Here is a 13929-nt window from a genome sequence, read left to right as displayed (position 1 = left end):
TCTAAGTATATAGATCAGTGCTTCAGAATAAATCTCATCTTAATTTGGCTATGGAGAAGGTGACAGATTATTGCAATGACTCCATATTTGCACCAAAGTAAAACCTTTTCTGAAATATGTACAAAGGGGTCCTATGCAGATCTTATATTCCAAGGAAAAGACTACTGGGGAAATAGACTAGAAGATGAGTCAATCAATTTCATTAATCATCCTAACCTCCATTCATAAGGAGATGGAAATTGAAAAATTAGCAGTAAAAAAAAAATAAAACAAAAAGAAGGTGTAAAATGGATAAACTGAACAGATGACAGCAAAGAAAGAAGAAATAATTTTGGAAATATAGTATAATATTAAAATTCTCATAAATATTCTTAGATTAGAGAAGATAGCACATCCTTAAAGCATGATCAGGTTGTTATTTGAAGGCAGAAAAAAATAACCAAGAAAAAGGAAGGATTTCTGGAAATTAAAAGTATTTTAATATGACATTTGGCTTCCACTCTGGAAATTAAAAGTATTTTAATATGACATTTGGCTTCCACTCTGGAGTATAGAAGGCTAAAAGGAGTGCCACTCTCATCCTTATAATGTAAAAGACCCAGATTGGCTTTCAAATTAATGATTTCTTTTCAAACCCATTGGAGAGCTGAGGTCTCAGAGCAAAGAAGTGGCCTCAAATCTAAGGAAAGGCAGATATCTGCTGGGAGAGAGGAATATATATTCCTTGCCCGAGGAATGTAAACCAGATACCTGTAAAAGAATTCATCCAGAATAGTTGATGGGTTAATATAGGCCAAGTGTAGTGTGTTGGGCAGTGTGAAGCCCTTAGAGAATCACAGCTTGGGGAAATAACATTCTTTTGTAGGTTCTCAATGAACAAAACCTATCAGATCTTCACAGAAAATATAAAGAAGACCACTAACAGTGTTCAGTATGGTATAGATCTGGGAGAGGAAAACAGCATCTATGCAGGCAGCACACGAGATTACACCCAGACCTTTCAACTCTACCTCTCTTGCATTTCTTCTATATAATTTGTGAAGAAAAGGGCAACAAACACTGTTACTCTCAGGTATAAAACTCATTGTAGCTGAGGAAGGGGAAGGGAACAGATAAAAATATTCCTGGATAAGTGGTGGGAAAAGGCACTAGGCCCACAACTATAGCCAGGGCATCTAAGCAGCTGGCTAGTTGCCCTTTTGTTCTCCCTCTCAATTTTCTGTTTCCATGTAAAAGACAAATAAATGATTCCCCCCTCCCCCCCCCAAAAAAAAAGAAAACAGTGAATGCCACACCCTGACACACAGGGATATGGAGCTTGCCTAAAAAGGAGGTTTAATCAGAACAACAAAGAATGTTCAATTCCCCACATTCCCTCCCACCACCAAGTTACCAAGCATTGAATGAGAAGTAACAGGAGAAAACTGTTGGAGAGGAATAAGAGAAGAACACAAAAAAACTCTCTGAGGCACAGGAGAAAGGGAAAACTTAAAACTCAGAGCCAAACAGGCAGTGCTCTGGAAAACTAACCCAACCCTAAACACAGGTTATAACTACAGAAATTTAAAGAGTATGGTGTACTGAGAATAATCATAACAGCAATAAATCTCAAACCCAGATGATCTCCCCAACCAGTAAGACAATGATTGCAAGACTGAATGAAAATCTAAGAGCCAAAAGTATGCTGTCTATAAGAATCCCACTTCAAATATAAATACATAGATTAAAAGAAAAGGAGAAAGATGTACCAAGCAAACACTAACCAAAATAAAGATAATACTTTATTATAAAGCAACATATTTAAAGATGATTACTATACTAATATCAGACAAAGTAGCCTTCAGTTCAAAGAAAATTACACACGCAAAGAAAATCACAGGCGAGAGAGGACATAATATAATGATGAAGTGGTCAATTCTCCAAGAAATACAGTAATCTTAAATCTGAATGTACCTAAACAGGAAGCTTCAAAAAAAAGATAAAAGTGAAAAAAAGAAACAGAAAAATTTCAATAATAGTTAAAGAGTTCAATACTCCTTTCTAATTAATTCATAAGACAATTGCAGAGAAACTTCACTCGACAAAACCACAACAAGCTTTCTTTTCAAGTATATATGGAACATTCATCAATACCAACCTTATTCTGCAACATAAAACAGCTCAACAAATTGATAAGATTGGAAATCATATGAAGTATGTACTTGGAACACAAGAAAATTAAAAGTCAATAAAACCAAAATATATGGAAAATCCACAAAATTTTGAAATTAACTCACTTCTAAATAACTTATGGTCAAAATACTCAACAGAAAAATATTTTGAACTGAATGAAAAGTGTAACATACCAAAAAATTTGAGATGCATCAACAGCAGTACATAGAGTACAACTTATAGCATTAAATGCTTGTATCAGACAAGAAGAAACACCACAAATGAGTGATCTAAGTTTCAAACTTAAGAAACTTAAGAGGAGTAAACTAAACCAAGCTGAGACATAAGGAAGGAGAGAGTGGAGAAGATGATAATGATAATAAATACAGTAAAATAAGAGAAAAAAGCCAACAGTTTCAAAATTAGCTTTTGAATGTTTTAATAAAATTCATAAATGTTTACACCCTCTGACAAAAAACAAAACACAAACAAAAAAGCAAAAAAGAGAGAAGATGCAAATTACTGAAACAATGAAAGAAAAATAATACTAGAGATCATACATGTGTTAAAACGACCATAATTAAATAGTACTGATATGAACAACTTTATGCCCATAAATGTAACATTTTACATGAAATTGTCATAATTCTTAGAAAAATACAAACTATCAAATCTCATTCAAGAAGAAATAGATAACCTAGATATCTTTTGAATATCTATGTCTTTTTAAGAAAGAATCTTATTTAAAAGCCTTTGAATAAGGAAAACCCCAACCCCAAATAATTTCACTGTTTACTTCTGCCAAATATTAATCTTTTATATCCTCTTCTAGAAAATAGGGGAGGAGGAAATATTTCCCAATTATGAGGCCAGCACTGCCCTAATACCAATATTAGACAAAGATATTACAAGGAAAAAAATGTACAGATCAATAATCCTCATGAACATAACTCAAATGTCCTCCACAAAAGGCATCTATTTATCAATCAAGGTTATTCATCATTAACAGACTTAACAAGCTCAAGCTCCCATCAATAGCTACAGAGGAAACATTTGAAACAACAACAACATCAATTTATGATAAACTTTCAGTAAATGTGGAATAAAAAGGGAATTCCTTCACGTGAGAAGGGTATCTAAAATAATCACTGTTAACATCATACTTTCTAGTGAAGGCCTGTATGCCTTATCCCTAAAATCAGTAACAAGGGAAGAACAATCTCTCTCCTGATAATATACTGAACATTATGCTGTATATGCTAGCCAATATACTAATAAAGTGAAATAAATACAAAGCACACACATTATTAAATTAGAGATAAACATTTTCTTTTGAATTTATTTATTTTTAACATCTTTATTGGAGTATAATTGCTTTACAATGGTGGGTTAGTTTCTGCTGCATAACAAAGTGAATCAACTAAATATATACATATATCCCCATATCTCCTCCCTCTTGCATCTCCTTCCCACTCTCCCTATCCCACCCCGCTACGTGGACAAAAAGAACTGAGCTGATCTCCTTGTGCTATGCGGCTGCTTCCCAAAAGCTATCTATTTTACAGTTGGTAGTGTATATATGTCCATGCCATTCTCTCACTTCGTCCAGGCTTACCTTTTCCCCTCCCCGCATTCTCAAGTCCATTCCCTACATCAGTGTCTTTATTCCTGTTCTGCCCCTAGGTTCTACAGAATCTTTTTTTTTTTTTGATTCCGTATATATGTGTTAGCATACGGTATTTGTTTTTCTATTTCTGACTTAACTTCACTCTGAATGACAGACTCTATGTCCATCCACCTCACTACAAATAACTCAATTTCGTTTCTCTTCATGGCTGAGTAATATTCCATTGTATATATGTGCCACAACTTCTTTATCCATTCATCTGTCGATGGACACTTAGGTAGTTTCCATGTCCTGGCTATTGTAAAGAGAACTGAAATAAACATTGTGGTACATGACTCTTTTTGAACTATGGTTTTCTCAGGGTATATGCCCAGTAGTGGGATTGTTGGGTTGTATGGTAGTTCTACTTTTAGTTTTTTAAGGAACCTCCATACTGTTCTCCATAGTGGCTGTATCAATTTACATTCCCACCAGCAGTGCAAGAGGGTTCCTTTGCTCCACATCCTCTCCAGCATTTATTTTTTCTAGATTTTTTTGTTGATGGCCATTCTGACAAGTGTGAGGTGATAACTCATTGTAAATTTGATTTGCAGTTCTCTAATGATTAGTGATGTTGAGTGTCCTTTCATGTGTTCATTGGCAATCTGTACATCTTCTTTGGAGAAATGTCTATTCAGGTATTCTGCCCATTTTTGGATTGGGTTGTTTGTGTTTTTGATATTGAGCTCCATGAGCTGTTTGTATGTTTTGGAGATTAATCCTTTGTCAGCTGCTTCATTTGCAAATATTTTCTCCCATTTTGAGGATTGTCTTTTCATCTTGTTTATGGTTTCCTTTGCTGTACCCAAGCTTTGAAGTTTCATTAGGTCCCATTTGTTTAGTTTTGTTTTTATTTCCATTTCTCTAGGAGGTGGGTCAAAAGGCATCTTGCTGTGATTTATGTGATAGAATGTTCTGCCTATGTTTTCCTCTAAGAGTTTTATAGTGTCTGGCCTTACATTTAGGGCTTTAATACATTTTGAGTTTATTTTTGTGTGTGGTGTTAGGGAGTGTTCTAATTTCATTCTTTTGCATGTAGCTGTCCAGTTTTCCAAGCACCACTTGTTGAAGAGGCTGTCTTTTCTCCATTGTATATTCTTGCCTCCTTATCAAAGATAAGGTGACCACATGGGTGTGGGTTTAACTCTGGGCTTTCTATCCTGTTTCACTGATATATATTTCTGTTTTTTGTGCCAGTACCGTACTGTCTTGATTACTGTAGCTTTGTAGTATATTCTGAAGTCAGGGAACCTGATTCCTCTAGCTCCTTTTTTTTTTCTCAAGGGTGCTTTTGCTATTCTGGGTCCTTTGTGTTTCCATATAAACTGTGAAAATTTTTGTTCTAGTTCTGTGAAAAATGCCGGTGGTAGTTTGATAGGGATTGTATTGAATCTGTAGATGGATTTGGGTAGTAGAGTCATGTTCATAATGTTGATTCTTCCAATCCATGAACATGGTATAGCTCTTCATCTGTTTGTATCATCTTTAATTTCTTTCATCAGTGTCTTATAGTTTTCTGCATACAAGTCTTTTGTTTCCTTAGGTAGGTTTATTCCTAGGTATTTTATTCTTTTTGTTGCAATGGTAAATGGGAGTGTTTCCTTAATTTCTTTTTCAGATTTTTCATCATCAGTGTATAGGAATGCAAGAGATTTCTGTGAATTAATTTTGTATTCTTCTACTTTCCCAAATTCATTGATTAGCTCTAGTAGTTTTCTGGTGGCATTTTTAGGCTTCTCTATGTATAGTATCATGTCATCTACAAACAGTGAGAATTTTACTTCTTCTTTTACAATTTGGATCCCTTTTATTTCTTTTTCTTCTCTGATAACGGTGGCTAAAATTTCCAAACCTATGTTTAATAATAGTGGTGAGAGTGGGCAACCTTGTCTTTTTCTGATCTTAGTGGAAATGATTTCAGTTTTTCACCCCTGACAACAATGTTGGCTGTGGGTTTGTCATATATAGCTCTTATTATGTTGAGGTAAGTTCCCTCTTTGCCCACATTCTGAAGGGTTTTTATCATGAATGTGTGTTGAATTTTGTGGAAAGCTTTTTCTGCATGTATTGAGATGATCATATAGTTTTTCTCCTTCAGTTTGTTAATATGTTGTATCACATTGATTGATTTGTGTATATTGAAGGATCCTTGCATTCCTGGGATAAACTCCACTTGATCATGGTGTATCATCCTTTTAATGTGCTGTTGGATTCTGTTTTCTAGTGTTTCATTGAGGATATTTGCATCTCTTTTTATCAGTAATATTGGTCTGTAGTTTTCTTTTTTGTGACATCTTTGTCTGGTCTTGGTATCATCGTGATGGTGGCCTCATAGTATGAGTTTGGGAGTGTTCCTCCCTCTGCTCTATTTTGGAAGAGTTTGAGAAGGATAGATGTTAGCTCTTCTCTGAATTTTGGATAGAATTTGCCAGTGAAGCCATGTGGTCCTGGGCTTTTGTTTGTTGGAAGATTTTCAATCACGGTGTCAATTTCAGTGCTTGTGACTGGTCTGTTTATGTTTTCTATTTCTTCCTTGTTCAGTCTCATAAGGTTTACTTTTCTTGAATTTTTCCTTTTCTTCCAGGTTGTTCATTTTATTGGCATATAGTTTCTTGTAGTAATCTCTCATGATCCTTTGCATTTCTTCAGTGTCAGTTGTTAACTTCTTTTTCATTTCTTATTCTGTTGATTTGAGTCTTCTCCTTTTTTTTCTTGATGAGTCTGGTTAATGGTTTCTCAATTTTGTTTATCTTCTCAGAGAACCAGCTTTTAGTTTTATTGATCTTTGCTATCGTTTCCTTTATTTCTGATCTGATCTTTATGCTTTCTTTCCTTCTGCTAACTTTTTTTGTTGTTGTTCTTCTTCTTTCTCTAACTGCTTTCATTGTAAGGTTAGGCTGTTTTTTTGAGATATTTCTTGTTTCTTGAGGTAAGATTGTATTGCTATAAACTTCCTTCTTAGAACAGTTTTGCTGCATCCCATAGGTTTTGGGTCATCGTGTTTCATTGTCATTTGTTTCTAGGTATTTTTTTTCCTCTTTGATTTCTTCCATGATCTCTTGGTTATTTAGTAGTGTATTGTTTAGCTTCCATGTATTTGTATTTTTTACAGAGTTTTTCCTGTAACTGATATCTAGTCTCATAGCATTGTGTTTGGAAAAGATGCTTGATATGATTTCAATTTTCTTAAATTTACCAAGGCTTGATTTGTGACCCAAGATAAGATCTATCTATCATAACATATTATAAGATATGTCCCGTGTGCACTTGAGAAGAAAGTGTATTCTGTTGTTTTTGGATGAAATGTCCTATTAAATATCAGTTAAGTCATTCTTCTTTAATGTATCACTTAAAGCTTCTGTTTCCTTATTTATTTTCATTTTGGATGATCTGTCCATCCAAAGTCCCCTACTATGATTGTGTTACTGTCATTTATCCCTTTTATGGCTGTTAGCATTTGCCTTATGTATTGAGGCGCTCCTATGTTGAGTGCATAAATATTTACAATTGTTATATCTTCTTGGATTGATCCCTTGATCATTATGAAGTGTCCTTCTTTGTCTCTTGTAATAGTCTTTGTTTTAAAGTCTATTTTTTCTGATATGAGCTCCAGCTTTCTTTTGATCTCCATTTGTATGGAATATCTTTTTCCATCTCCTTACTTTCAGTCTGTATGTGTCCCTAGGTCTGAAGTTGGTTTCTTGTAGACAGCATATATATGGGTCTCATTTTTGTATCCATTCAGGCAGTCTATGTCTTTAGGTTGGAGCATTTAATCCATTCACATTTAGGGTAATTATCGATATGTATGTTCCTATTACCATTTTCTAAATTGTGTTGGGTTTGTTTTTCTAGGTCTGTTCCTTCTCTTGTGTTCCCTGCCTAGAGATGTTCCTTTAGCATTTGTTGTAACGCTGGTTTGGTGGTGCTGAATTCTTTTAGCTTTTGCTTGTCTGTAAAGATTTTAATTTCTCCACTGAATCTGAATGAGATCCTGGCTGGGTAGAGTTATCTTGGTTGTAGTTTCTTCCCATTCATCACTTTAAATATGTCCTGCCACTCCCTTCTGGCTTTCAGTGTTTCTGCTGACAGATTAGCTGTTAACCTTATGGGGATTCCCCTGTATGTTATTTGTTGTTTTTCCCTTGCTGTTTATAATACTTTTTCTTTGTATTTAATTTTTGCTAGTTTGATTAATATGTGTCTTGGCGTGTTTCTCCTTGGATTTATCCTGTTTGGGACTCTCTGTGCTTCCTGGACTTGATTGACTATTTCCTTTCCATATTATGAAAGTTTTCAACTATAATCTCTTCAAATATTTTTTCAGTCCCTTTCTATTTCTCTTCTTCTTCTGCAACCCCTATAATTCAAATGTTGGTTCATTTAATGTTGTCCCAGAGTTCTCTGAGACTGTCCTCAGTTCTTTTCATTCTTTTCCTTTATTCTACTCTGTGGTAGTTATTTCCACTATTTTATCTTCCAGGTCACTTATCCATTCTTCTGCCTCAGTTGTTCTGCTCTTGATTCCTTCTAGAGAATTTTTAATTTCATTTGTTGTGTTGTTCATCATTGTTTGTATGCTCTTTAGTGCTTCTAGGTTCTTGTTAATCATTTTTTGTATTTTTTCTATTCTATTTGCAAGATTTGGGGTCATCTTTACTATCATTACTCTGAATTCTTTTCCAGGTAGACTGCCTATTTCCTCTTCATTTGTTTGATCTGTGTGTTTTTACCTTGCTCCTTCATCTGCTGTGTATTTATCTGTCTTTCCATTTTGGTTAACTTACTGTGTTTGGGGTCTCCTTTTCTCAGGCCTGAAGTTTGTAGTTCTCATTCTTTTTGGTGCCTGCCACCAGTAGGTAAGGTTGGTTCAGTGGCTTGCGTAGGCTTCCTCTTGGAGTGGACTCGTGCCTGTGTTCTCGTGGGTGGGGCTGGATCTTGTTTTTCTGGTGGGAAAGACCGCATCCATTTTGTTTTGGGGTGTATGTGAACTTATGGCTTTAGGCAGCCTCTCTGCTAATGGGTGGTGTTGTGTTCCTGTCTTGCTAGTTGTTTGGCATGGGGTGTCCAGAATTGTAGCTTGCTGGTTGTTGAGTGGATTTGGGTCTTAGCATTGAGATGGAGATCTCTGGGAGGACTTTTGCCATTTGATATTACTTGGAGCCGGGAGGTCTCTGGTGGACCAATGTCCTGAACTCAGCTATCCCACCTAGGAAGCTCAGGCCTAACTTCCGAGCAGAGCACCACGATCCTTTCAACCACATGGCTCAGAGAAAAGGGAGAAAATAAATAAATTAAATAAAATATAGTTACTAAAATAATAATTTTAAAATATTAAAAATAAAAAAAGAGAAAAGTAAAAAAAGAAAATGAAAGAAAGAAGAGAGTAACCATATCAATAAACAAATCCACCAATGATAATAAGTACTAAAAACTTTATTAAAAAAAATCAGACTGACAGAACTTTAGGACAAATGGTAAAAGGAAACCTATTCAGAGAAAATCACACAAAGAAGCATACACATACACACTCACAAAAAGAAAAAAAGGAAAAAAATATATAAATATAAAAAAACAAGAGAGCAACCAAATCAATAAACAAATCTACCAATGATAATAAGCTCTAATACTAAGAGAAACATAAAACCAGAAACAAATTAGATGCAGAAAGCAAACCCCAAGTCTACAGTTGCTCCCAAAGTCCACAACCTCTATTTTGGGATGATTCATTGTCTATTCAGGTATTCCACAGATCAAGCTGATTGTGGAGATTTTATTCACTGCTCCTGAGGCTGCTGGGAGAAATTTCCCTTTCCCTCTTTGTTTGCACAGATTCTGGTGTTCAGCTTTGGATTTGGCCCCACCTCTGCATGTAGGTCACCTGAAGTCGTCTCTTCCCCACCCAGACAGGACAGGGTTAAAGTAACAGCTGATTAGGAGGCTCTGGCTCACTCAGGCCAGGGGGGAAGGAGGGGCATGGAATGCAGGGCGAGCCTGTGGTGGCAGAGGCTGGCGTGATGTTGCAACAGCCTTAGGTGTGCTGTACGTTCTCCTGGGGAAGTTGTCCCTGGATCATGGGACCCTGGAAGAGGCAGGGTGCACTGACTCCCAGGAAGGGAGGTGTGGATAGTGACCTGTGTTTGCACACAGGCTTCTTGGTGGCTGCAGCAGCAGCCTTAGTGTTTCATGCCTGTCTCTGGTGTCAGCAGTGATAGCCACAGCTCATGCCCATCTGTGAAGCTCATTTAGGTGGTGTTCTGGATCTCCTCTTCTTGCGCACCCCAAAACAATGGTCCCTTGCCTCTTAGGCAGGTCCAGACTTTTTCCCAGACTCCCTCCAGTTAACTGTGGCAAACTAGCCCCCTTCAAGATGTGGTCATGCAGCCAACCCCAGTCCTCCTCCTGGGATCTGACTTCCAAAGTCAGAGCTTCAGCTCCCAGCCCCCAGACCCCCCTGGCGGGTGAGCAGACAAGCCTCTCAGCCTGGTGAGTGCTGGTCAGCACCAATCTTCTGTGCAGGAATCTCTGTGCTTTGCCCTGTGCACCCCTGTTTCTGTGCTCTCTTCTGTGGCTCTGAAGCTTCCCCCCAGCCCACCCCCTTCTCTGCCAGTGAAGACGCTTCCTAGTGTGTGGAAACTTTTCCTCCTTCACAACTCCCTCCCTGAGGTGCTGGTCCCATCCCTATTCTTTTGTCTCTGTTTTTTCTTTTTTCTTTTGCCCTACCCAGGTAATTGTGGAGTTTCTTACCTTTTGGGAGGTCTGAGGTCTTCTGCCAGCATTCAGTAGTTGTTCTGTAGGAGTTGTTCCACATGTAGATGTATTTTTGATGTATTTGTGAGGAGGAAGGTGATCTCCATGTTTTACTCCTCCGCCATATTGAAGGTCCCCCCAACATAATCATTTTCTATTCACAGATGAAATAATTTTCTATGTGGAAAATCTGAAAAACTCAGATATTTTTCTAGAATTAATAGAGTTTATCAAGTTTTAGTAAATAAAGTCAGCCTAAAAATATAAATTTTATTCCTACCTACTGGCAAGAAACAATTGGAATTTAAAAAATTTAATTTACTGTAGCACTAAATAAAATTGAAAGATTAGGTAGAAAACTAACAAAAATATATTCAGGTTCTCTGTGTTGAAAACTATAAAGCACAAATGAAAATAATTAAACAACAAATAACTGAAGAGATATACCATTTTCTTAGACAGGAAAACTCAATATTTTTAGGAAATAAATTATCCACAATTTGATCTGCAGATTCAGTGCAACCCTAATTAAAATTCCAGCATGATTTTTGTAGATATCTTATGGGTGAGTGTAAAATTTATATGGAAAGACAAAGAAACTTGAATTGACAAAAATGATTTTAAAACTGAAGAACAAATTTGGAAGATTCACACATTTCAATTTAAATATTTACTTGAAAGCTACACTAATCAAGACAGTATGGTATTGGAAAGAAGATATATCCACAGATTGATGGAACAGAATTAGACTAGAAAATAGATTTCCCCAAATTTATTCAATAGAATTCTTTTAAACAAAGTTAGAAAGGCATCCTCTGGATGCCTTCTTCTCCCCTTTTTCCTCTTCCATTTTTCTTCTACCCCACCACCTGCCCCCACCCACCCCTCCAACAAATTATATTATCTATACCTGAATCCCAGTTCGGCCGCTCAGGTGGCACAAGGGGCTACTACCACCATCTGCAGGTTCATCTTAGGCTCACCAGCTCCCAGACACTGCTAATGCCACATTTGATCATAGTCAGGTGCTCCAGGGAGAGGCCCCAGGCAACACCTGACAGGTTCTCAGGGAGCCCCATGGGCAGCAGCATCTCAGGGCAGAAGAGTCCAGAGCTCCAGACCTCCACCCACTTCTTTAGGCCTTGGTGGTAACTGAACGCCTCCTTACTGGGCTCTGTGTAGGGATTGTAGGCTGCCTTGAAATGAATGATACCAGATTGGTGAAGAACTCCCTCATGATGTCCACGAGATGGCCTGGGATGAGGTGGTGGTCAGCCACAATGTCTAACATCTGGTGGAATTCAGCCAGGTGCGAGTCCTCCAGGTCTTGTTCCAGAACACACCGTTGGTGGTTAGGTTCTTGGTGGGGCACAATGGACTTGCCCAGGGCGGAAGCGGCAGAGCGCACTGAGCTGACGGTCGTGGTGTGTGTGCTCGTGCAGCAGGCTTTTCCCGTCTCGTCCTGCTCCCTGTAGTCCTGGTTGTTCCCCCATGAGTGGCGGCTGACCTAGGACCAGGCCTGCTTGACCCGCTGGACATAGTCCACTGGCAGCTGCAGGGCCTCTGCTGGGTATCCCAGGAAGAAGGTGTCATGCTAGTCGTGTGCTGAGTGCTGCTGGGGCTGGAAAAGGGCATCAAAAAAAAAAATCCAGAAGGATTGCTTGAGGATATGGTCTGTTGGCAACCCTGTGAACCTCAACTCCAGAAAGATCAGCCGGAGAGCTGGGTGCAGACCTTGAGTAGGGTGTGCAGGTGTCCGCTGTTGTGGAGGATCCTGGGGGCTGAGAAGTTGTAGGGCTTAAAGGGTGGTCCCACTCAGAACTGCTGGAAATCATCTCTGGGGCCAGTTCCACCTCCTGCTTGGAGATGCTGGTGCTGAAGATGCTGCCTTTTCTTACCCAGCAGGTTACTTCAGGGTTACTTCAGATAGCAGCTTCCTGTTTCTGAGCTCACTTCTCTCCTCCTTGCCTGCCCTCCCGGGATCAGGTGGAGCCACCACTGCACCTCATCCTCCACGCTGTCCACCACTCTGAACAACCGGGGCTTATTGGGCACACCTTTGTCCACTCGGAGTCACTTGTTGGACAAGGCTTTGCTGAAGCCTGTTTTGTCGCTGGGCAGTCACAGGAGTTGCCTCTGGCCAGGCCTTGGGGCAGAAGGGGCAAGACATGTTAAGAAACAGCCAGGGCTCCTGGATGCCCTCTCCGGGCGTCATCCTTACCCTCGGCTGTAGGCTCCCACCATCCGATTAGAATATTTTAAGAAATATTATGTATTGTACTGTTGCCAGTGAAGGTGGCAGACATTTTCATGCCCCTGGGGAGGAATGTCACAGACAGCTGTTTTCACAATGTTGGCCATCCACTGGACAGAATAGCTGCTCTTCTTGTTTTGGATGTTAAGCATCTGTTCGTCCACCACCTTCATGGACATACAGCTTCTGAACACGATGGCCACAGTCAGATAGCAGCCATGGCAGAGGCCACAGGTGGCCATCATATTCTTGGTGTCTGACATCTGCTGGGTAAGCTCCGGCACTGTCAGGGCCCAGTGCTGCTGGTTTCCCTGGCTGCTTAACACAGCAAAGCCGACATGAAGAAGTGCAGGTGTGGGAAGGGGACCTTGTTCATGCCAGCTTGCGCAGGTCAGCATTGAGCTGGTTGGGGAAGGACAGGCAGGTAATGACCCCACTCGTGGTGGCCAACTCCAGGTGGTCCAGGTCATTGTAGGTGGGCATGGTCAGCTTTATGGTTCTGAATCAGATGTAATGGAGAGCATCATTATCAATGCAGTAGGTCTCATCTGTGTTTTCTACCAGCTGGTGGACCGAGTAGGTGGTATTATAGGGCTCCACCATCCTATCTGACACCTCAGGCAAGGGCACCATGCTGAAAATGTTCATGTTCCTATCTAGATATGCCTCCTGGATCTTGGTGATGAGGAGAGTACGCATCCCAGATCCAGTCCCTCCACCCAGGGAGTGGGTCATCTGGAAGCCATGCAGGCAGTCACAGCTCTCAGCCTCCTTCTTCAGGACATCTTAATAAAGAAAAATTACTTGTAGTTCTAAATGAAAAATATAAAACTCTAAAACATCTACAAAATGTTCTTTTTAGAAGAAATTATAGGAGAAAATTTACCTGACTGTGGTTTAGGCAGAGAGATATTAGATACAACACCAAAAGCATGATCTATTTAGGAAATGAAAAGATAAATTGAACTTTTTATAAATATAAATTGAATTTTTTTAAAATGAAAATTACTATTCTGCAAATGATACTACTAAGTAAATAGAACGACAAGAGACACACTCATAGAAAATATTTACAAATCAAATTTCCATTTCAGGACTTGTTTCCAGA

The 13929-nt window shown here is 38.8% G+C and overlaps 2 pseudogenes; both read right to left on the bottom strand.

Annotated features, from left to right (window-relative positions):
* Positions 1-11497: 11497 nt before the first annotated feature.
* LOC132518335 (phenylalanine--tRNA ligase alpha subunit-like) lies at positions 11498-12717 on the bottom strand (annotated as a pseudogene).
* A 108-nt stretch (positions 12718-12825) lies between these two features.
* Positions 12826-13601, bottom strand: LOC132518334 (tubulin beta chain-like; annotated as a pseudogene).
* Positions 13602-13929: the final 328 nt, after the last annotated feature.

The sequence above is a fragment of the Lagenorhynchus albirostris genome, chromosome 3, assembly GCF_949774975.1.
Source record: "Lagenorhynchus albirostris chromosome 3, mLagAlb1.1, whole genome shotgun sequence".
NCBI lineage: Eukaryota > Metazoa > Chordata > Mammalia > Artiodactyla > Delphinidae > Lagenorhynchus > Lagenorhynchus albirostris.
Note: the sequence above shows the minus strand (reverse complement) of the source record. Positions and strands in the feature narration are given on the sequence as shown.